The sequence below is a fragment of the Canis aureus genome, chromosome 1 (genome assembly GCF_053574225.1).
Source record: "Canis aureus isolate CA01 chromosome 1, VMU_Caureus_v.1.0, whole genome shotgun sequence".
NCBI lineage: Eukaryota > Metazoa > Chordata > Mammalia > Carnivora > Canidae > Canis > Canis aureus.
The window spans coordinates 56,105,854-56,130,784 of NC_135611.1; the positions used below are offsets into that span (position 1 = coordinate 56,105,854).

Here is a 24,931-nt window from a genome sequence, read left to right on the forward strand (position 1 = left end):
CCCCTGCGCAGCCAACGGCGCAGCCCGCCCCGCCCGCAGCCCCGCCCGCAGCCCCGCGCGCACCCGCACCCACTCGCGCCGCAGGTGCCGCGCACTGCGGGGACCCTCAGAGGGAGAGTCGGCCCGGGAGCGCGGGGAGGGCCCGGGGTGCTATGAGGGGTGCCGGGTGCGGGTCCCACTGCTGTGGACACGAAGCTATTGCAATTGCGGGGGCCCCAAGGAGGGATGTCCCCGAGGAAGCACTGAGATTGTCCGAGGAGCAAAGGCAGACCCTGGACGGCGGGAGTGGCTGCGAGTGAGGGGTCCGCAGGTCAGACGTCACTGGCTCCGGTGGGATTTCTCAGATCCCTCCCTGGGGGTGACCAGCCACCCAGTGATATTCCGCAGAAACCTTTAGGGGCGGGGTCAATGGGCCTAGACCTTGGAATAGCAAGGACAGACCCCTGAGGCCTGCGGCAGGCAGTGAATGGGCTCAGGCGCCTCTCCTCCTAGGCCGGCTGGGCTGCCCCCCGCATCCTGGAAGGTGCCTCAGCTCAGTGACCCCTGGGCTCCAAGTGCCAGCATCCATCACAGCCCCAGCCTCTGAGACGCTGCTTCTGCCTCTCCTTCAGGTCTCTCCTTCTCCTGCCTGCCCCTCACCTGGCTATCCCCAGCTTTGGTTTCCCTCCTGTATCTCCTAGTGCATCACCTTGCGCACAGACGCCCCCACTTCCAGTGTGAGCCCCACCACGGTCTCTCTCATTTACTGCTGAAATCCCAACACCCAGAGGAAGTTCATATGTCAGGGCCACACTTAAAAGTAACAGCTCAGGCAAAGCTTTTCCCACCTCATTAGTGGCTCTTCCTCTGGACTCTGAACCCTCAGGTCAGACCTCCATCCTATCACAGGTTCACTCGCAGCATGGTTGCTTACGTCTCCCCATTCCATCCCGACAGCCTCACAGTTGTGCACAAGCGTCAGCCATGCCAGCCGTCTGCGCCGTGTTCGTGGTTATATAGAATTCTGCTGAGCAGGAACCAACCTTCCCGATTTACGGAGGAGGCCACCGAGGCTCAGAGAGGATCCCGGCTGCGAGGCCGCGTGGTTAACAAGCAGGAAACAGCCTTCCCTGTTCTGGAGCCCGGGGAACCTCCCTCGTCCCCGCTGATGGCATTTACTCGCTGCTGCACCGACACTTAGTGGGCGCGTCTCCTTAGCAAGCAGGAGCTTCTTGAAGAGATGAGCATGTTAGCAAACCATCATAAAGTACACCGTTGCATTTGTTATTTAACTTTCATACGCCTCGAAACAACCCTCTCCACTAACTCACGTGATGGGTCCGAAGCAAAAATTGACAAGGGAAGTATGAGCCCATAGCTGAGCACGTGGATTCTGCAGCTTGACTTTTGAGGCCCAAACCCTGGTTCTGTCACCTCCTTGCTCTGTGATCTTAGGTAGCTTAGCATCTCTCTGCCTTTGTTTCTCTATCTGTAAAATGGGCTTAATCATAGTACTTACTTGCAAGGCTGTGTGAGGATTGAGTCAATATTGATAAAACATTCAGAAACTGGCATCATAAGGGCTTACGCAACTTTTAGCCTTTCTACTTTTGTCTACACAGCAGAACAGTATGTGGCCACGTGATTAAACTGTGTCAAGCAGGTGGAAAGCACCAGGTGCTTCCCCTCACAGCCAGGAGCTCCTGCGGGCCGGTCTTAATTTACTTTCCCCTTTCGACTCCTTGATAGCTGCAGGGGTGACGGAGCAATGACCCATTTGAATGAAGATGGCCTGTGCCATCTGTGAGCCGGCACAAGGAGGACAAATGGATGGTAAAGGCCTTGGTGCTGGGGACAGGTCATCGCAGACCAGCTGCTAGACAGCTCAGAGCCTCCTCAGGAGATAACCTGCCAGATGCAGACCTCAAGAAAGGCTACGGTCCAGGGGTCATGACATCTGGCAGGTGTGTGTGGTTCACACGCCTGTAGGAGAGCTTTGCCAACTTCTCCTGGACCCATACTCCCAGCTTGCATCAAAATTTGTCACAGTTCACACCGACGGCCAGGAGGCCCCCCCTAGCTGTTCCCTCTGTCCTGTCCTCAGAAGGGGTGGGGCCTCAGGGAATCCCCTCTCTGTCAAGTGCTGCAAGTTGGCAGTGGCGGCGGCGCTGTGCTCTCCAGGAAGGTGTGCAGAGTCCTTCTTCAGAACCTGTGAACATGACCTTATTTGGAAATCAGGTGTTTTCAGGCCTATTAAGGTAAGATGAGGTCATGTGCAGGGGTGCGGGGAGCCCCAATCCAATATGACCGGTGTCCTTAGAGGAAGAGGAGAAGAGACACAGAGGCAGACAGGGAGGAGATGGCCATGAGGATGGAGCCAGAGATGGGATGAGGCGTCTGTAAACTAAGGCTGGCGCCACCAGGCAATGAGGAAGAAGAGAGGACCCTCCCCCAGAGCCTTCGGGGGCATCGGATCTCCGCCTTCTGGTCACCAGATCTGTGAGAGAAGAGAATTTACTGCTTGCAGCCCCATCTGGGCTCCTTTGTCTCGCCATCCCAGGATGCTAACGTCCTGCATGTGGCTGTGGTGCGTGGCTCCCGGGCTCGGGCTGACGGTGGCACAGATCGGGGCGGCTCCGCGTGTTCTTGCGTGTGAGCGGCATCAGGGGGTACCTGCAAATGGAGGCCAACAGGAACCCACGTATCCCATTTTCTCAGTGTTTTGTGCTGGGAATAGGCCCCAGTGAGGTGGGGCTGGGGTGTGGTTTGAAGGGGGACGTAGGTACAGTTTCCAGCGACCTCACGAAGAGCTCCCCATCCTTCACGTTACTGTGCCAGGAGATGCCTGGCCCTCTGTGTTGAAAGCGTTTGTGTTTTCCTGGAAAAGGTGCCAAGTGCAGCTAGGTGCAGCCCGGATGAGTTTCCCAGGGTCACTGGCACAGAGTACCACCAAGTGGGAGGCTTAAAACCACAAGAATTTATTTACCCTGGTCCCAGAGGCCAGAAGTACGACCTCCAGGTGTGGGCAGGGCGGCACCCCACGCCATCCCAGATGTGGCCTTGCCACCACGTGGGGCATCCCTCGGCTTATAGACGGCCCGCTCTGATCTCCTCCTCATCCTCACCGGGCTGTGGTCTCTGAGTCCTCTCCTTCCCTCTTCCTATAAGGACACTGGTCATACTGGGCCAGGGCTCACCCTCCTGCTCCAGTGTGAGCTCATCAGAACTAATTACATCTGCAACCAGCCTATTTCCAACCAGCGCATTCTGAGGTGCCGGGGTTCAGACATGAACATGTCTTTGTTCAGAGAAGGGACACTAGTTAACCCCCCATCCCAGATTCTTTAATTCTGTTTCTCGTGACCAGGGGCTGTTCTCAGCAGGACGGGGCTTCAGGGGAACACAGGAAAGGCTGCTTCCCCAGGGACGTGGGGCTCTCTTCAGGCTGAAAGTGGGGGTTGGCAACAGTCATACCCGCAACTAGGCACAGTGGTTTCTTCTAGAAGAATTGGCAGTATTTTCCAGGAACAGATCTAGCTTCTGCGCCGATGGCCCCGGGGGATAAGCTGGGGGTTTCCTTGCCGGTGATGGCTCTTCCAGCCGAGAGGAGTCTCCTGGCTGCCCGCTGCATTGGTGACAAGGGACCTGGCCTCTCGCTCGGCACCCCCAGGAGCCCTGGGTGCTGCCCGCAGCTCAGAAATGAAGCGAGAGTGTCATCAGACGCCAGTCCTCGCTGGTGTTCCAGTGGGAGGACGCCAACGTGACACCTAAGTACCGTGTTCAGGACAGGAAGCCACGCCCCTGCCACCTCCAGAGTGCAGGTGACAGAAAGGATAGAGGGACCCATTTTATTATCTTGTCATGAAACAAAGAGGAACGTTATGTTGGGACCAGAGTCAGAGGTCTCTCTGAACAAAACAAACCAGCTGCCACCGGCCTCTGTCCTTCTAGCGAGAGCTTACAGGTGACGTACCATGTCCTGGGGAAACGAGCAGCCGAGGGAGCGATGCCTGCACATACTTAGTCACTTTAAGAACGTGCTCATTATAGACGGGTACCTGTGAAATACACGCTATTATCTTCCTGCCTCTACCTAAATCATCTACTCACCACCCTGTAAGCTTTTTTTTTTTTTTTTTTTTTTTTTAAATTAATCTGCCTAGGGACACCTGCAGTGGCTCAGTGGTTTGGCGCCTGCCTTCAGCCCAGGGTGTGATCCTAGAGACCCTGGATCGAGTCCCGCATCGGGTTCCCTGCATGGACCTGCTTCTCCCTCTGCCTGTGTCTGCTTCTCTCTCTGTGTCCCTCATGAATAAATAAAATCTTTAAAAAACTTAATCTGGCTAATATTTCTCAAATTTCCTATGTCACAGAGTGATGTCCTTGGAGACGAATAAGGCGTCTTGCACGGACTGCACCCGCTCTAGTGGCCCAGGCTGCCAACATCAGTCTAAAATTTATTTTTCCCTTAGACGCCTGAATGGCTCAGCAGACTAAGTGTCAGACTCCCAGTTTCCACTCAGCTGGGATCTCAGGATCGTGAGGTCGAGCTCTGGGTCAGGTTCTATGCTCAGCAGGGAGTCTGCTTGAGATTCTCTCTCCCTCCTAAAATAAAATAAAAAAAAGCGGTTTTCATTTTATCTACTTTAACTTTTCTATCTGTCCATTATTAATCTGTCAGTTATCCACTTGGTGTGTAAGCTCTGTCCCCTGTCACCCCTTCCTTTCCCTTCTCTCCTCTGCGATGGCTCAGTGATGGCTCAGAAGAGGGTCAGAACCATCCTGGGATACAGTGAGCTGGCCCCATGGAAATGGCCCAGATACTCCTAGGTGAGTACAGTGAGCACCCCTGCTCCTAAGCTTTAGGGGTTTCCTTTCCATCATTCACACAGATCTTCTTGGTCTGTGTCTTAATTCTTGGTTGTGGTGTGGACAGCTGAGTTTATCAGTGACCTTCTGGTAGAACAGACATTGTTATATTTGGTAAAACAGGTTATGTGTGTTGTTACTGCTGACAGGGGAGAAAAGAGAATGAGATTTAGGATGATTTCAAGCGCCTTCCACTCAGATCCCCTCTCAGATTGGGGATGCATTAAGCCAATCGAAAACCATCTACTGAGCTCTCACTGTTTGTCCTGAGGCCCCAGGGAGAGGGGCAAACATGCTCTGAACCCAGAGTAAGGACACCGGAGGGGAGGGTCACCTGGAGTGAGGACACTGACAGGGGGGGTCACCTAGAGTTAGTATGCCAGCAGGGAAGGTCACGCGGAGTGAGGGCACCAGAAGGGAGGGTCACCCAGAGGGAGGACGACAGCAGGGAGGGTCACCTGGAGTGAGGACCTGGTGGGGAGGGTGACCCAGAGTGAGGATGCCAACAGGGAGGGTCACTTGGCATGAGGACGCCGGGCAGGATGGTTCAACAAGGAATCAAGTACTGAGGCCCTGCAGAGTGTTAGGTGGGAGGAGGGTGGTAGAAACTGTGATGGGCCCTTCTTGGATTTGTTGTGGAAAGTGAATGCACCGTCCTCATGAATCCATACCTGAATCCCGTGGGCTCCCCTGTTGGGGAACCTCAGAGCTTGCTGTCCTCTCCCCGCTGACCTCGAGCAGCCCGCATCCTGCAGCCACCTCCGAGGAGCCAGAGTGGCGCACCCACTAAGGGTGCAGTGGGGGCATCAAGCGTGCCTGTCAAGGGAGACGCGGAGGTGGACGTTGAAGCGAGCTGCAGGGTGTGATGCTGTTAAAACACTTGTCCCAGAAGTCCTGGAAATGAGCTGGAGGCAGCTCCCGAGTCCTTTGGAGAGACTGACATTAAGATACAGATTCCAGAACCTACGCAAAGCTGCACTATTTAACTCACTGTTAATTGTATTTGTTCAGGACTGAACTAGCACAGTATTTCATCTTTAAGGATTTTATTCATTTATTTGAGAGACTGCCCTTGCACAGAGTGAGGCTGGAACAGGAGGAGGAGCAAAGGGAGGGAGGGAGAAACCCAAGCCGAGTCCCCCTGAGCGCAGATCCGCACTTGCGCTCAATGTCAGGACCCTGAGATCATGACCTGAGCTGAAATCAAGTCTGACCTCAACCAACTCAGCCACCCAGGCGCCCCTGAGCTGGCTTCGTAGTTCAAATCAAATGAGTGTGACAACAAAGGAAAGCACGTTCGCTGCGGCCTTGTTTACAGTAACTGTGATGTGGAAACATCTTAAGTGTCCACAAAGGCATGAGTGGATAAGGAGAGGGTATGTGTGTGTGTGTGGGGGCTGGGCTGGGGAGTGGGGTATCCTGGGGCCAGCAGTTCTAGACAGCAGCTAAGTGTCCTACAGTCCAACCCAATCCAGCCACTGCCTACCTGGAGAGAAACCCCACACACTGCCCCCTCTAGACTGTCACCCATGCTCCTGACCAAAAGGTTCAAACATCAGAGGTTCCCACAACCTTCTTTTGAGTTTGATTATTGTGCTAGAGTGGCTCAGCAAACCAGTTGAACTGGTTCCACTAGTTAAACTCAAGAAACTTGGGAGATCACCAGTATTTTTGGAAGGAATAAGACTTAGGAGCAGCCACATGGGAAGGCTGCACAAAGGGTAGGTGAAAGGGGAAAGGGTTTGGGGCTTCCACAACCTTCCCAGGTATGCCGCTCTCCCCAGATCCCCCGTGTTCACCAACCCTGAAGCTCTCCACATCCATCCTTTGGATTTTCACGAAGGCTTCATCGCACAGACCTGACTGATGAAATCATTGCCACTGGTGACTGAACCCCACCTCCAGCGCCCTCCCCTCCCCTGAGGTCAGGGGTGAGATGGAAAGTGCTAACCCTCTCATCAGGTGATTGGTTCCACTGGCAACCTGCCCCTACCCACATGGCTTTCCCAAAGTCACCTCATTTAACCACCCAAGACACGTTTGTCAGTCTGGCCACTTGGGAAGTTCCAAGGGTTTTAGGAGTTCTATGCAGGAAATTGGGACAAAGGCCAAATATATATATAATTCTTATTGTAAGTCCCTACATGACAGGTGGATGTGAACAGGATAGATGGGTAACATAGAGCATCAGATGGAAATCACCCTTAGGAGTCTGCAGGAGAGAAGGAGGAGAAAAAAATCCAAGAGGCTAAAGGGACAGCAAGAGTAACATGAGAAGAGTGCGGGTTGTAATAATCCCTCAGCACCAGCTTACAGGAATGCCCAAAAGATCCTTATCAAATAGGAGAAGTACAGTGGGGAGAAAAAGCTGAGTGGCCTCTGCTCAGCAGCCCCAGGGCAAAGCCAGAGGGAAGAGAGGCACCGGAGCGGACCTGGGGCGGCCCAGGCAGGCAGGGCGAGCATGGCCGGTGCCCAGGCAGGTGCCCAGGGTTTCAGGGCTGGTCGGGTCGAGGGCACAGGGTCCTGCGGGGTCATTTCCATACCAGCCTGCCCTAGCCTCTTTTTGGAGGCCCCAGCCCAGTAAACCTCAGTGCCCACCCCCAGTCCCCAGGCCAGGTCAGCTCAGGGGGGCCAGAGGCATCCCCAGCTCAGGGATCCAGGGGTGCAGGCTCTGATCCAGGATACCTGGTGTCCTTAAGAGAAGAGGAGAGTGGGACAAGACACGCCCAGAGGATGAGCATGTGGGGATGGGGGAAAACAGCCGTCTGCGCACCCAGGGGCGAGGCCTCAGCAGAGACGAGCCTGCCCTAGCCTGGGGGTCCCACCTCCCGCCTCCAGGACTGGGAAAGAATTGAAGCCGCGGGGTCTGTGGTTTGTCGTGGCGACCAGAGCCGACCAACACAGTCCCCAGACCATCTGGCTACTGTAAAGAGTCACCAAAATGTCCACACTTCTCATACCCACCCCACTCCTGGGTGCTTTAAAAAAGGACACCCCCACTCCTAAGTTTGTTGCAGCATCGCTCACAAGAGCCAAGACACAGAGACAACATGTGCATCCCTTCAGGAAGGGATAAAGAAGACGTGGTGCATGACATGACGGAGGACAGGCCAGCCATGATCAGGGAGGACAGCCTGCCATTTGTGACACCACGGATGGACCTGGAGCACGGAATGCGAAGTGAGAGAGGTCAGAGAGAGAAAGACAGGTGCTGCATGATCTCACACGCGGAACCTAAAGAATCAAGCTCAGTAGGATGGTGGTTACCAGGGTTTGGGGGGTGGGGGGAAAAGAAAGATGGTGTTTAAGGATCCAAGCTTGTAGTGAGTAATAAATGGGCCTCAGCGATCCAGTGTCCAGTATAACGAGCACGGACAGCCGTGTCGCACCACAGCCGTCAAACCTACTAACATACCAGAACATAATCATTCCAGCCACTGGAAAGAAGGGATAATTAAGCAATGTAATAGAGGCTAACTATTGCTACACCCACAATCCTAGTGCAATACATAAAATTAAGTCATTAAATCAACACTTGTGCACCCTGTAGTTAGACAATGTTGTGTGTCAAATGTATTCCGTAAAAAATGACATATATGAAGATGCTCATCAAGTTTACCTTTGTAAGAGGCTAATTAAATTTATAACAATGGAAGCATATAAAGGAGGGATAAGTGGGATCCCTGGGTGGCGCAGCGGTTTGGCGCCTGCCTTTGGCCCAGGGCGTGATCCTGGAGACCCGGGATCGAATCCCACATCGGGCTCCCGGTGCATGGAGCCTGCTTCTCCCTCTGCCTGTGTCTCTGCGCCTCTCTCTCTCTCTGTGACTATCATAAATAAAATAAAAATTAAAAAAAAGGAGGGATAAGTAGCAACAGCATATTGTGCGGTGGTTAAAATTTGGAATGTGAGGATCATAACACCATTTGAAAATTATTTATAAAGAGATGACCAGAGAAATGGGCAAGTCCACATTTCGCACACCTCACTATTACTAAAATGATGTGAATAATTTGTAGAGGGGAGAAAAAAAGATCTAAAGTGTCAAGGCTAAATAATAATTTTTTTAAAAATAATTTTTGAAAGTGTTGCAGCTTTACTTTTTAAAAAAATTTCTTTTTACTTTAAGAAAGCTTTTAGTATGTGAAAATATTTATTTAGAGGAGAGGAAAAAGCTAAGGGCACAGTGCTCCTCAGAGATTTCCTTGAGCAGGACCCCTCCCGTTCTCTGCTAAACACATGTGCGTACAAACATGTGCACAGGCGTGCATGCATCTACACCTGCAGCAGGTGTACCTGCTACCCCCCCACGGCAACAGAGGTGACCACCCGTGTGTACAAACACACACACACACACACACATGCACATACACACACCAGCTGCAGACTCTCCCCCCATGGCAACAGATGTGACTGCCCTACACAAAGTTCTTTTAATATATAAAAAATTAAGAAGCCATGACCATTCTAGGATTGGATGTGTAACCAAACACAGTGAAACCCATCATCACAATGCATTATATTGAGAAATTATATTACAATTATATGGTAATTTGCAATTGCTCTAAAATTATTTCTCAAAGTTCCAGATATTTTCCTGGTAAATATTTGATTGAGCTGATATAGAAATACACTTTATTTTTATTTATTTATTTTTTTAATTGATGCTCAATTTGCCAACATATAATACCCAGTGCTCATCCCATCAAGTGCCCCCCTCAGTGCCCGTCACCCAGTCACCCCAACCCCCCCCCCCCGCCCACCCCTTGTTCGTTTCCCAGAGTTAGGAGTCTTTCATGTTCTGTCTCCCTTTCTGATATTTCCCACTCATTTTTTCTCCTTTCCCCTTTATTCCCTTTCACCAAGAAATACACTTTTTTAAACAGATGAGTCTCTTTACAAATCGAGATCCTTCTTGGCAGTGAGACACTAGATATGCACCCACTGGGATTAAAACAGGTGCCCCTACTATTACTTAGTGCATATTGCATTGTTCTGGAACTTCTAGAAATGCTATGAAATATATGAAATATGAAGGGGAAATAATTGGCAGAATGTTAGTAAGGAAGACACAAAATTATAATTACTCGTAGATGATATAATCATTGTGAAATAGATATTGTAAGGAGTTTCTTTGTAAAATTATTTTACAAGGGTACCTCATTTATAATAAGATATCCCAGTGCATTTAAAAAATTTCTGGGCAGCCCGGGTGGCTCAGCAGTTTAGCGCCGCCTTTAACCCAGGGCCTGATCCTGGAGACCCAGGATCGAGTCCTGTGTCGGGCTCCCTGCATGGAGCCTGCTCTGCCTCTGCCTGTGTCTCTGCCTCTCTCTCTTTCTCTGTGTCTCTCATGAATAAATAACTACAATATTTAAAAATAAATAAATAAAAAATTTCTGACAAAAAACAAATGTGTAAAAATAGTCAAGAAAATGTTGGAGGAAATGGGGAATGAACAGGACGTAGTCACGATTGTTTTATTGTGTGATCTTCAAGCTGCACCAGTCACAAGTGCGGGGTAGTAGCAAAAGGACAGGCAGACGGGTCTACGTGTCCGTGGAGACAGACACAGATCCTGACATGCGTATCCATGCACACTGGTCACATGACAGCGTAGGTCAGGACGGGGGGCTGTTCCATAATCCGTGCTAGGAGCACCATTCAAACATCTGGGAAATTTGGATTATTTCATATCATACAGTAAACCAAGTCTGTGTTAACCAATGAGTTAGATGTAAACAGTAAAACACAACAACACAGTAGTTGGGGTCGGGCACTTTCCCAGGACCTCACGTGCATTAATATCTATATACAAGAAAGCTAATGCATTATCACTTTTAATATTACAAATACAGGAAATGCCATTTAGAGCAGCAGTTGAGAATAGGTTTTAAAATATTGTTTTGATTTGGGGCACCCGGGTGGCTCAGTTGGTTAAGCGTCCGACTCTTGATCTCAGCTCAGGTCATGACCTCAGGGTCGTGAGATCGAGGCCTGCATCGGGCTCTATGCTCAGCGTGAAGTCTGTCTGAGACTCTCTTCCTCTGCCTCTCCCTGCCTAAAATAAAGAATTATTTTATTCTTTTATTCAAGATTTTATTTATGTGTTCATGAAAGACACACAGAGAGAGGCAGAGACACAGGCAGAGGGAGAAGCAGGCTCCATGCGGGGACCCCGATGTGGGACTCGATCCTGTGACTCCAGGATCACATCCTGAGCCAAAGACAGATGCTCAACCACTGAGCCACCCAGGGGTCCCAAGAAATCTTTTAAAGAAAGTATTGTTTTGATTCAAGATAATCGAATATTTCTGCAGATTGTACCCACTGTATTTTAGAAGAATATTTTTTTCACATGAAAATTGCCATCATATGAAATCACAGGATATAAAACCATATATAATACAATCCAGATGCAACTTTTAAAAGTGGAAGGAAATGCATTAGAATTTTAACAGTACTGATTAGCATAGATACTGCTATTTTAGGTGCTAGTCTTATAATAAAAAACGAAGTTGTGAAAGCCCAGCGCACCTGCTCCTTGTAAGAGGAGGTCGTGGGGCAAAGCCTCCTTTCAGGTGTAAGTAGACATGTGTCAAGCTTAGTCTACTATTCCCCGTGTCTCTGCAGACCAAAGTGCTGTCAGATGGATGCGGACTTCGAGATCTTTCTATGTGGTTTCTGCGGACCTGCAGCTCTAGCAGGGCTTCACGCAGACCCTCTGGTCCTGAGGCCGGGCAATGCTGGCAGAGGACCGTGTGCAGATGCGTTTCCAGCATCCGGGTGGGGGGCTCGTCTACACAGCGGTGCTGTCAGCACATTCTGCGAGCCTCGCCAGCAGGAAATCAGGAGGATCCTGGCCGAGCTTGTGAGGACAGTAGGGCTCTCACCTCACATTTCAGGGACACTGGAGGGACACCTCAAGTTTACCAATACTGCAGTTTCTATCCTTCAAAAAAATTTATATTTCCGGAAAAAATGCTGGATTCTCTTTGGTCTTAGGACCGTTTCTAATGAATTGGAGCCTGCGGACCCAACTGTGGTGTGAGCCCGCTCACAGAGACACATCATTCTCCATCTTCATTCGTGCCTTCTGCATTTTAGCTTTTATCACCCTGAACAAAAGTGAGTTTGGTAAGAGATACCAATGAGATCCGTGGAAGATAAAGCAGAACAAAACCAGAAACACAGACCTGGTGACATCGACACAGCAAATACGACCGGGAGACACACAGACCGTGGCGGGGACGAGAGGGTAGCAGGTGCCTAGTGGCCGCAAGCACCTGCCCCGGTCAGCGGACATGTGAGGATGGCTGTCGGCACCGGGGATGCCAGGCCCCAGACTGAAGCAGCCGGCTGGTGGGCACCGTGTCTGGGGGGAGAGACACTGCTCTCTCGGGGTGATGTGATAGGTAACGTTTTAAAGACTTTTCCCTTCAAGTTTGCTGGAGGCAATGCTTGTGTGAGTGGGCCTTGGGGTGCTCTCCAAGGCCACACCTGGTGAATGAAGAGTTGCCAGCTCCGTGGTACCCTCTCCCCCCACTCCCCATTTCCGTTTACTTCACGGCCTTTGACCTCTGAAGTTTGTTCGAGGGACAGAGGGCCTTTGTATGGAGCTCGGAACTGCAACGGTCCCCGCACGCTGACCCCGTGGGAGCCAGATGGGGAGGGGTCTCATGTGTGGGGTCTGCTCTATGAGGCAGGCCCTCCTCTCCAGGATCCTGGCGTAGGGTGCACGCTCCAGCCCCTGATCTGGGCAGAGCTCCCTGCACCATCGACCTTGCTCAGTGCACACATCTCTTGGGACGTGACCCACAAAAGTACACTTCGGCCGAACCACGCAATGGAAAGAGGCTGCCAGAGTCCTGGGTTGGGTCACAGGTGCCGTGGGGACACCAGACACCTGCCTGTGCCGTGAGCCTGCGGAGCCGTGCGGGAGCCTGGTACACAGGGACCCTGCAGGATGCTCGCGGGCTTGGGGGCATAGGACCAAACCCACTCCCCAAGAAAAGAGAAAGCAGGAAAAGAGCATACGGCGTGTATTGCCCTGTCAAAGCTCAGACGTCATTTTCTGCTGGGGAATTTGTGGGCTTCCCGGGAGCACCCACGGCTGCTGCTCTTGGCTCTTCTGCGGCCGGAGCAGAGCACCCTGGGGACGTCTCCCTGCACCTGGCTCCCGCCCCCTCACAGGCCACAGCCTTCCTCGGCAGTGCCATCCACCTCACACTGTGCTGCTCCTTCTGTCCAACAAGGGGAGGGACCCCAGGAAGCACGTGCGTTTGCTCCCTGTCGGTCCTGCCTTCGCCCCGAGACCCACGGATGGAGGTGGACTAGGCAGCTCCTTGCCCCATCAGCAGCCTTTCCAGAAGATTCCACAGGTCAGGACACGGGTGGTCAGCAGCAAAGGATGGAGGCTTTTCATCTTAGCAGGACTCCGAGGCTCTGGATTTATCCTGAGGTCCTACCTCAGGTGCCATCTCTTTGGGAGACGCCTTGAGATAGCTGGTCAGGCCCCAGTCCCGAGGAGGCCTTGGGGCCTCTCCAGAAACCGCGGTGAGCAGATGGCAGCCAGCACCAGGTCTCTGTGCCGGGTCACAGGGACTTTAAAGCTTTCACACCTATTCTAGACTGGCCTCTAGACTCATGCCAATTGCATTCTCTCACCTCCTCGGCAATATTAACAGAATTCTAAACTATCTCCACCAAGCCAACAGGTGAAAGTCTCTAAAAACGCTCTAAAAAGCCTCTAAAACTCTCACTTCAGTGTGTTTCTTTGGTCACTGAGGTGGAGCTTTGGGACGTGTCTGGGGCACTCGTGCCTCTGCTGCTGTGGGGCTGACGTCCATCCCACCTCCCTGGCACCCGCCGATCCCACGGTGCAACCTTGCGGCCTGCCTGGAGGAGGTGCCCTGGCTGCACAGGGTCCTGGCGGTTTGGGCCTCCGGGTAGGAGTCCTCCGAGGGGCTGCCCCGCCCACAGAGGCTCACTCACAGAGCTTGTGGAGGTTGTGCGGGGAGCCTCCTCATCAAGAGAATGAAGCTCCTGCTGGACGCTGACCTTGCCAGGGCCCAGCTAAGGGACTGAACACGCAAGCCTATGTTTTTATAAGTACTTTATAAAATTTGCAGCAGTTGATGTTTTCTTTTCTTTTTTTAAAAGATTTATTTATTTATTTTTATTTATGAGAGACACAGAGAGAGAGAGAGGCAGAGACACAGGAGGAGAGAGAAGCAGGCTCCATGCAGGGAGCCCGACGTGGGACTCGATCCTGGGACTCCAGGATCGTGCCCTGGGCCAAAGGCAGGCACCAAACCGCTGAGCCACCCAGGGATCCCCAGAAGTTGGTGATTTCATAGAAGCACAGCTTCTTCCCATTCCAACTCCCTCAGAGGAAGCCCCTGCCCTGGCACACGGGGCCTGCGGGGGTCTTGCTGGACATTCTGGAGCATGAAGGCGGCCCCCGCGCTATGGCCCGGCCTGGCAGGTATGTGGGCCCCTTGTCCGGGGCTCCTCCAGGTGACTGTGCACACGGCACACGGGCCAGGCCCGGGCTGACCACCAAGCTGAGGCTGGACCCTGGGGGCACTTCCCAGCACAGATGAACACCTAGTGTGTGTGTGTGTGTGTGTGTGTGTGTGTGTGGTCTGAATTTGTAGCATGGCCTAGAGCAGTCTAAACAGATTTCTGCTTTCTCCTCAGCATTGATACTACCCCCAGAAAACAAATTCAGGACACAGGACACTTCCTTGACCCCAGCTCGTTCATTCCCTCAGGCCGGCAGGTGAAACGTGGTGCCCAGACCACGTTTCTGGAGCTGGCCGGACGCCTGCCTTCCGAGGGGCAGGAGCAGGCTCCATGGTAATCTTGACTCCACATTCAGTGTCCACACGGCAGGTCGCTCGGGTTTGCAGCAGACAGTGTATTCCTGCTCCCCCACCCCCTGGTGCCCTGGGCCTCCCCCGTGCCGGGCAGGCCTGCTGAATGAAGGAGGCCACCCCCTCACTCGTGTGTGTCCCTCCCTGGCAGCTCGTGGCATCCCCTTCCCCGGGGCCCAGGCTCTGTGCTGGGAAGGAGGCGGTGTGGTAGGGAGCCTCCGTCTTGCTTCTAGCTCCGTGAGCCCCTGTGATCCTGTCCCGAGCGGAGACCAAGGACAGCTTTCCCAGGATGTGGATAGAAATGCTGCCCTGCAGCCCTCACCTCTAGGGACTCTTTGTTACACAGCAAGAGTTAGCTGGAACAGGCTCGAAGCCCAGCCGTTTACCAGCCTGTGAGGTCAGAACTCACCACACACACAACCAGGTCATGCCCTCACGCTAATTCTGGCACCGGGTTCTCCTGCTTTCACTGTGGATGATACACCACTGGCTTGAACTCACACCACCAGGAGGACCCAGAGCTGGGACCTGGCGGCTGCACCACACCTTCACAGGGCGTTTGCAGAATCGGTGACACTGGAGCTTTCTCCACTGTGACAGCCCCATCTGTCCCCTGGGCAGGTACCAAAGGTCAGCCCCCTTGGAGCAAGTCAGGCATGGGCACTGGGGGCCCACGGGCTGTCGGTAAGTCAGAGCTAGGTTGCCGTGGAGAGAGCGCACACGCGTGAAATCAGCGAGGACACCGTGTCCCCATCATGCCCTGCCTCCCACCGCCTGTGTGGGTTACACTGTCACACTCTGCTCTGGTGCCACCTGCACTCTGGGAGACGCTTTCTCCGCCTTGGTCTTCCTCCCACAGCATCGCGCGGTGGCGTGTGGGCTTCAGCCAGGTGGCTGGCAGGACTGGTCTGTGCCCGGGCCGTGATGATAAGCCTGGGAACGCGGGCGGCCTGCCCCAGGGCATGCCGCCTGCTCCGCCCGCCTGTCTGGGGTGCTGCCGGTTTTACATCCTGTTTCCCACGGGATCAGCAAGAAGGGAGGGTGGAGGTGGTCTGAACCATGTGCAGAAGCCACTCTGTCCTCGGAAAGGGCAGGGGTCACCTGTATGAGTCAGCGAGGGAGGTGACAACTTTATCCCTATCCCCACCACCCAAGCGTACCTGGTTTTTACAACCACAGGCTGGGGCGAGTAAGAAAACACTCAGCATATATGAAAATCTAAGGGCAGAACATGGAACTAAACTGTATTTTGTTGAATTGAAATGAAGACAGGTTGTGGTCTGGGACAGAATGACGGGAAATAACACACAGATTGCAAAAGGCCAGAAATCAGACTGACAAAGCATATTTTGATTTAAGGTTATACGTGTGCTTTTAAAAAGCCAGCTGTGCCTTATAGAATTGCAGGATTTTAATACAAACTTGTGTCATAGCGAGTTGAAAACAATATGTCGCAAATAGCCGGTCACACGAAAGAATAGTATTTTATTTTTGTAAATTACCCAGACCAGCATCGCGGGGCGGGTTGGTGGCGCCATCTGGTGGCAGCAGGTGGAGCCGTCCGCTGTGTTTTTCTCGACTTCTCTGGGGTTGCGGCCCCTGTGCTAAGGGCTCTCTTCCTTCTCTCCACAGCTCCTGCTGGGGCCGTTTCCTGCTGGGCGCTAGCATTCTTCGGGCTGCCCATACCCCACACCCTCTCACGCAGAATGCCTGGATCAAGAGAAAGGAAAATTGCTTCAAAAAGAAATGAGTTAACTGTTTGAGGAACCTCCACACAGTTTTCCAGAGTGGCTGCACCAGTTCACATTCCCACCAACAGTGCAGGAGGATTCCCTTTTCTCCGCATCCTCTCCAACATTTGGGGTTTCCTGCCTTGTTAATTTTCCCCATTCTCGCTGGTGTGAGGTGGTATCTCATTGTGGTTTTGATTTGTATTTCCCTGATGGCAAGTGATGCAGAGCATTTTCTCATGTGCATGGTGGCCATGTCTATGTCTTCCTCTGTGAGATTTCTGTTCATGTCTTTTGCCCATTTCATGATTGGATTGTTTGTTTCTTTGGTGTTGAGTTTAATAAGTTCTTTATAGATCTTGGAAACTAGCCCTTTATCTGATACGTCATTTGCAAATATCTTCTCCCATTCTGTAGGTTGTCTTTGAGTTTTGTTGACTGTATCCTTTGCTGTGCAAAAGCTTCTTATCTTGATGAAGTCCCAATAGTTCATTTTTGCTTTTGTTTCTTTTGCCTTCGTGGATGTATCTTGCAAGAAGTTACTATGGCCGAGTTCAAAAAGGGTTCCTCAAAGAGTTAAAAATAGACCTGCCCTACGACCCAGCAATTGCACTATTGGGGATTTACCCCAAAGATTTAGATGCAGTGAAACGCCGGGACACCTGCACCCCGATGTTTATAGCAGCAATGGCCACGATAGCCAAACTGTGGAAGGAGCCTCGGTGTCCAACGAAAGATGAATGGATAAAGAAGATGTGGTTTATGTATACAATGGAATATTACTCAGCCATTAGAAATGACAAATACCCACCATTTGCTTCAACGTGGTTGGAACTGGAGGGTATTATGCTGAGTGAAATAAGTCAGTCGGAGAAGGACAAACATTATATGTTCTCATTCATTTGGGGAATATAAATAATAGTGAAAGGGCATATAAGGGAAGGGAGAAGAAATGTGTGGGAAATATCAGAAAGGGAGACAGAACGTAAAGACTGCTAACTCTGGGAAACGAACTAGGGGTGGTGGAAGGGGAGGTTGGCGGGGGGTGGGAGTGAATGGGTGACAGGCACTGGGGGTTATTCTGTATGTTAGTAAATTGAACACCAATAAAAAATAAATTAAAAAAAAAAAGAAATGAGTTACATCAAGTCAACGTGCTGAGACCCCACAGGTCCCTTCATGACGTCCGATCTCAATGCATCTGATCCACTTCCTACTCTGAAGAATAAGTAACCATTTCGCTATCAATATTTTTTCCTCCTTTCCATACTGACAATTGCTGTCACATCAGTTTCCTCTTTAGACTGCCTTGCATATTAAGTAGGTATTTGTACATTATTAGCTTAGGACTCACGCCGCATCTCTACATCCATGTCATGGGAATCTGCTTCAACAGTCACCTCTCATTTTCTCAGGCCCGATGACCTGCGTATGCTTGTACAGCCTCACAGTTTTGTAGGTGTGGCCTGGTGTCTGTCCGGGAACGTTCCCATCCGTATCAAAAGCCTGCTCGAGAAGATCCAGGTGCGTGCTATCTTGATCTACACTCTTCAAAGTCGAGAAAATTGTCCTCTCCAATTTGAGTGGTCCTTCAGATGCACCCAGCCCGCCGGCTGTACTTGAGATGGCAGGATAAGCACCCCGCTGCGTGGGAGGCGTCTGTCTGGGCTGTTTCTCACCGGCAGTGCCAAGTGTTCAGAAATTCTTCAAGTGCCCTCTGATGGAGCTCTTTGTTTTGTTTACCAAGCTCATCACTGTGCAGGTGACTTCATCTTCCACCTGATGGACAGAGCTCTGCCTCTTGGTCTAGACATTTTCTCTCCTAATATTTCATTTTTTTTTGCGAAGAGGTTTAGTATTGTTCTCATGCTGCTGGATTGCCAGTTTACCTAGTAGTACGGAGTGTTTTATGGCAGCCACCAGCTTCTACTTTAAAACCGTCACTACTGTCATCAAGATCTCCATCATCACCATCATTATCACCACCATCATCACTATCACCACCACCATCATTGTTACCATCTCCCTCATCACCATCATTGTCATCACTGTCATATCATCACCATCATATAACTGTGACTACTATCACCACCACCATCACCATCACACCATCACCACCATCATCACCACCACCATTGTCACTGTCATCATCACCACCATCATCACCACCACCATTGTCACCGTCATCCTCACCACCATCATCACCACCATTGTCACCATCATCACCACCATCATTACCACCGCCACCACCATCATCACTGCATTATCACTATCATCACTGACACATAAACTATCTAAGGCAAAAATGATAGGAGTGATGGAGTGGTTTTAAACTCTGGCAGCAACTCCAGAGGGTACAATCATGCCCAGTGCACTCTATTAAACTCACTTTATCCGTCTCAGTTTCTTCATCTATAAGCTGGAGATAATAACAATACCCTCCTAATGAAGGTGCTGTGTAGATCAAATGGCCCCATGTACATAAGAGGCTTAGCATGGCACCTAATATGCACCCAACAAATGTTAGTTTGTAGACCACAGCGATGTGTTTGCTAAACCCTCCATGAAATAATGTGTTATTTATTCAGCAAACAACTTAGCTTCTGCTAAGTTCATGGAGAGAGTGATTTCACCATGGGAAGACCACCCCCTGGCAACCCCCTATTACACTGACTCCCAGTGACTGTGGCCATAGATGGCCACCATCTTGCTTGGGCGGCCCAGTGACTTTGACACAATGAATCTGAATTGCAGGGAAATGTGTGTCCCCCTCACTGGCCAAAGGTAAGTGGGTACTGGCATGTGCACAGTTTCCCTTTCTCTTCTGGCCTCAGACCTGGCTTCCCCTCCCAGGAGCCATGGAGTGCTTTATCCTGCCATCTGTGGATGCTCACAGCCGTGATTACAACCAGGCATGGAAAGCGCTGCTTCAAAGCAGTCAGCACGGTCACCATGTTTCAACTCCAATGCCTTCACAGACCCCAAATAATTAACTTCTGGGAAAACATCTGCACAAAGGGGTGCTGGAGGGAGAGAGAGCAGCTGCTCTGGTTGGACCCCCCACAGCCCCTCAGCTCTTCTGGCCATGCTGCGGTCACCCAGTTCCCTGGTGGGAACTCTCCAGTGGTGGACCTGGGCCTGGGCAGAGAGAGCCCCCCACGGGACTCCGTCCCTGCTGCCAGCCTTCAGTCACTCACCAAACAACAGTAGAGCATCTGTCCTGTGCCGGATGGCCGCACACTGGGGAAATGAAGCCGATCCAGGCAGGGGAGGAGGAGAGACAAGGGAGGAGGGATGGAGGGACAGGGAGGGAGGAGGGGGAGAGGAGGAGGAGGAGGGGCAAGGAAGGAGGAGGAAGGAAGGAGGGAGGGGAGGAGGGAGGAGGGGGAAGGAGGAGGAGGGAGGGAGGAAAGGACAGGGAGGGGGAGAGGGGAGGGAGAGGGGAGGAGGAGAAGAAGAGGGAGGGAAGAGGGGAAGGGAGGAGGGAGGGGGGAAGAGAAGGATGGGGGAGGAGGGGGAGGGGGAGAAAAGAATTGGGGAAAGGGGAGGGGGAAGCGGGGAGGCCTGGAGACAGCGTCAGGGGCAGCCCAGTGGGGCCCCACATCCCACACCTCCGCCAGGTGCTCCTCAGTTCCTCACTGACCCATCGGGGTCACAATGCTGACCTTGGGGAACCTCCTCAGACTTGGAAGAGAGCGCGCGTCTCAAGTACCGCAGCTCTGGCCCGCCGACAAGCTCACGGATGGATCCTCCGGTCGGTCCATAAACAGGACGGGTGCCAGTTCTCAGGGCAGGTGCCGCCGGCCCCCTGAGCAGAGGCGCTGCTCCTCACCACGGAGGTGCGGTCCTCACCCTGCGCTCCGGGCCCCAGGGAGGGCGCAGGTGCCCAGCAGCGGGTTCTCCCCCAGCCCCGCTGGGCGCTCGAGGCTTCCAAGGCTCCTTGCGAGTGAGGCCTCGGGGTGTTGGGAGGGTCCCGTGGGGTCCTCGTGCTGGCCACAGTGTGTCCCCTCAGTGCCCAGAGAGGGTTATGTAAGTGCCTGCACCCAGGAGCTGCCCGGGGGGGGGGGGGCAGGGGTGCGGAGCCCGCGGTGGCTGCTGACTGGCGTCCACAGGACACCCTGAAGGGCCCATGCAGCACACTGGCCCCGGAGCACCCCATCTCAGGTGGGCCGCTACGTCCTCAGCCCTTCCGCAAACCGCCTCCCAAGGCCCATCCAGGGCAAGCTGCTCTCACCAGCCTGCGGCAGATGCACCCCCGCCGGCCGGTGGAGCCCGTGTGGCTGCGGCAAGGGGAACCCCGTCAGCTTCAGCCCCAGGTGGTCGGGGTCTTCCGGGAAGGACAGCCACACGGGGCGGCCTGCACTTGCTCTGAAACCTCAGCCTCCCGCCATGTAGCACCGTTACCCCCACGGCCCTCTTCTCTTTTCCTGGTGGCGTGCACGTGCCGGCAGGCTGACCCGCGTCCCCGGGAAACTCCCACATTTTTTTGTTAGTTCTGCTATTTGCTCCCATTTTGGTGCCGCTGGCCTTGTCCCTCTGATCTGTCTGTGACTTCAGCTCTGCAGGGTCTGGACGAGGTGCTTCCTGCAGGGGCTGGGCTCCTCTGCACCCGAGGAAGCAGGCTTCGTGGCTGCCTGGGACCACTGGGCTCCTGCGTGGCCCCGGACCTCTGCCGCGAGGCTCCGCATGCACCTGTCATCCGGTGGTATCATCTGCCGATAAAGCAACTTCTTAATTGAGTTCCATTTTTCTATCCCTGTCATCTCTTCAAAGATGGATGGAATTTGCTGGAATTAATAATCAAAAATCAATCATTATTTACTGGAATTAATTTTCAAAAATCAATCATCAATTAGGGTGCGAGAGTCACACTTAGGGTTACCCCGAAGTGTAAATTGTTCTTTCTTAGGGCAGGATGATCACTTAATTCTTTCTCTTGGTTTATTTTCCAGTAAGTTCTCATTTACCTACTTACTACATCTTCTGTTTATTCTCTGTCTCTTGTTGCTGGAATGTCTGCTCCGTGGTGCGGTGTCCCCACAGTCCTGGAACACCTGGCGGACCTGGAGCACCTGTGAGTGTTTGCTGCATGAGGAGACGACTCACCTGGGGCAGCCAGACGGTGCATGACCTTGAGCCCTGTGGGACATTGCCTGGGTCCCCAAGCTGCCCACCGTGTCCTCCTGTAACCTGGGAACGGACAGCAAGTTCGCAGTGGCTGCAGGAGAAGGCTGATGGGGCATCAGATGTTTCCAGTACATTCCACATGCTGATTGTACGGCTCAGCTCATGGCTTCTCCACAAACTGGCCTCAACCCTTCAATTAATTAGATTGCTTGGGTTAATAGAATGCCCAAGCAGTGGTCTTGGAAACAATCTGATAATATTGTGATAACATTGAAGATTATGTGACAATATTAAAGGAGGTTTACTTAATCCCTCCCACCCAAAACATAAGAACACAGAATTTGATGCCCACTGAGAACCGTTTGGCAGATTTTGGGGAACATTTTGGGAGGTGGCTTCACACTAATCACTCCACCTTGGCGATCTGGAGAGTGGAACAAGGGTTCTGGGAGCTCAGGGGTGTTGGCTTCAGGGCACGTGGGGCTGCACAACACCCCCCCCCCACACACACACACACCTTCCTCTTGCTCTCTGGAAGCTCCCGGGATTCTCATCCCCTGGCGGGACTGCCTGTCTGCCTGGGATGCTCTGCTGACCTCATGCAGGAAAGTGTCATCCTCCTCACCATCGTCTCTACCAGAGGCTCACGTAGACGGGGTGAGGCTTCCGGAGCAGTGCACAGGGTCCCGCAGCCCATCCGGCCAACCCCGCTGCACAGAGCCCCTGGGCTAGCGTTTGCTGGTGGACAGGTGTTTGCGGAAGGCGCCCTGTGAACAGGGCCAGGAAGGGAGGAGGGCGAGCACACCGCAGCACCACCCTCAGGAGCGGAATATCTAACAGAAGCAAAAGAAATGCAGACAAAATGGGTTGTAAGCGACATGACAGGGACAGAAGGGCTGACACGGATTCACACGACGGCTGCGTCTCACCCCAGCCGAGCACCCCTTTTCTCTCCAGATCTGGAGGACTGCTCCATTCCGAAGCAGAAACCTGTCTCGAGGGCGTCTCCTGCTGTCATTTCCTTGGTGCCTGGAGCCGAGCCCGAGTGGGGGCCGCGCGCAGACCCCGGGCTCCAGCCTGGTCCCCGGTGAGATTTTCCTCTGGCTGCGGGACACGTTACCGGAAACTCAGGCTCGCCCGGAGCAGGCCGAGTGGCTTCTTTGCACCGACTCTGGAACCATGAACCTCACGCCCTGGAAGGGGTGAGGGAACTCCGAGCTGTGGTCGGGGGCAGGACGGGCAAGACGTCTCCCACATCTTCCCCAAGGGAGAACACGTTCATGGCACCCAACAGCAGAAGTGGGAACATCTTCCGTGTTTGTTTGGGGGATGCGTTCCACAACTTTTCTTGCTTTGAGAACGCAGCTTCCCAATTGTGTTAGGTGGGCCAAACTGGAAACAGCCTTCATCCTGCGGGTCACATACCTGGAAAGTGCACATGGTTCCAGGACGAAATTTTGCAGAAGTGGATGGATGCCCTTTTCATCGGCTTCTAGATGTGCGAGATCCCGGGTAGCTTCTTGCTTCCGTTACGCCGGCTTCCTCATCTGTAGAGTGAAGACAACCTTAGGACCAGGACCACCTCCTCCTTGGCGTCCTTAGGGGTTTAGATGAGGTGATGTGTGTCTGCTGGTTGGCCCCACCGCCCCCATCACCGTCACTGTCACCCTCTCCGCCACCCCGACGGATGCAATCTCAAGTAGAGGGGGGAGGCTTGCAGGAAGCTTATAAATTATTCTGTATTTAGATGATGACGTCTTCCTAGGTGACAAGGCTTATTCGAACACCAATTTTCTCATCAACATTTTCGCATTCCAGTGGAATCCTTAGGTCCTTGGATATGGTGTCATGTTAAACTACAGGGTTGCAGAAAGCATCTGAGCTCTAAGCCGGGATCCCCCATCTGACCTGGGATCCCCCATCTGACCCATCTCACGGCTGCTGTGAGAAAGTCTCCAAAATCAAAAGATGCTTATTACTTCTGTCTATCGTAAAAGGTCCTCTAGGCAAGACCGTTTTTTTTTTTTTTTTTGCTTTTGTTTTATTTGGTCTTTGCCTCTACATCCAGCAGGTGGCAATGTGAGCCTGTTGCTGATGCCGAGATGCAGGCTGAGTTCCTGAGGGGTTTGTGAGGCCTGGGATGTGCAGGATCAGGATCGGTCCCAGGACGGTTTGTAGGTGGGATTCTCCTTCACGGAAGGAGAGAATTGTTCACTGGGTTTTCAGAATGAGTAATAAGAGAATATCTCTCATGATATAAAATCGATAGCTCTGATTTTTTTAGAACTTTGCGTCTCTCCTGACACCCTACCACTGCAGGGAGCACATGCAGTAGGTTTGAAGATACCTTTTGCTCCTGGCACCAGCCATGAAGTCCAGCTGGCTCACAGGCCACCTTTTAACATGGAAACCATAAAATACTAGAGGGGAAAGGGAAAAATGTATTCATGATGTTGGGGCACGAGGGCATGACCCAAATCCCCAAAGATAGAAAGGATGAAAACAGACAGCGTGTGCCCTGTAAACGTAAAGATGTCTGGCAGGAAGAAGCCAAGTCAAACACAAGCATCACAGTAGAGGAGATATTTCTCTCTCATGTGACAAATAAAAAGACTGTGATTCTACTCTACCCACATATCAATGGGGGGGATGAAATATTGAAAAATATGCAAAAGATACAAAGAGATAATCCTCAAGGAAAAATACCAATGGCCAGTAAGCGTGAGGATCCATGCTGAAGCCCACGAGACCCGGGGCGGCTCCCCACGGCAGGGCTGCTTCCGTTTCCACTCCACTCAGCCATCCGTGGAGACAGACCCAGAACCTAGGCCGCGCACACAGGTGTTCTCATCGACCTGGTGGACCATAAATTTCCTTATTTTTTGGAGGTCAACTGGCAATATCTGTCGAAATTATGAATATGTCTGCTCATAGGCCAGAAACTCACCTCTGTGCAAAGATGTTTATTGCAGAACTTGTTTGAAATAACAAAATATTAAGAAATCCAAAGGTTCTGAATGGAATAAAATGGGCTAAGTAGAATAGCGGGTAACAGCATTCGGTACGCCATCAAAAATGATAGGAATGCTGAATTTGTACAGATGTGTGTAGATGCCTAGCTTTATTTATTGAAAAAGTTGCCAAATAGTACTTAGGTGTTACATATGCATATGCATGCACAAGTAGGTTTATATATAAACATAGATATAAATTTTATATGTTCATATATGCAAAAGGAAATTTACTATCTGGAAGGTGATATATCAAATTTTCAACAGTAGTGACCAGTCTGGAAACATGGCACATCTCTCTCCGGCAGCAGGGACCCCGTTCCAATGGGCTTGTTTC

General features: G+C 52.1%; 1 long non-coding RNA gene across 1 annotated transcript; it reads left to right on the top strand.

The window, feature by feature from the left end:
- The first annotated feature begins 48 nt into the window (after positions 1-48).
- LOC144315481 (uncharacterized) lies at positions 49-4,619 on the top strand. Its single transcript, XR_013381182.1, has 3 exons — positions 49-310; positions 937-2,237; positions 4,143-4,619. It is a non-coding gene; the product is annotated as an uncharacterized LOC144315481 (long non-coding RNA).
- The last annotated feature ends 20,312 nt before the right edge of the window (positions 4,620-24,931 follow it).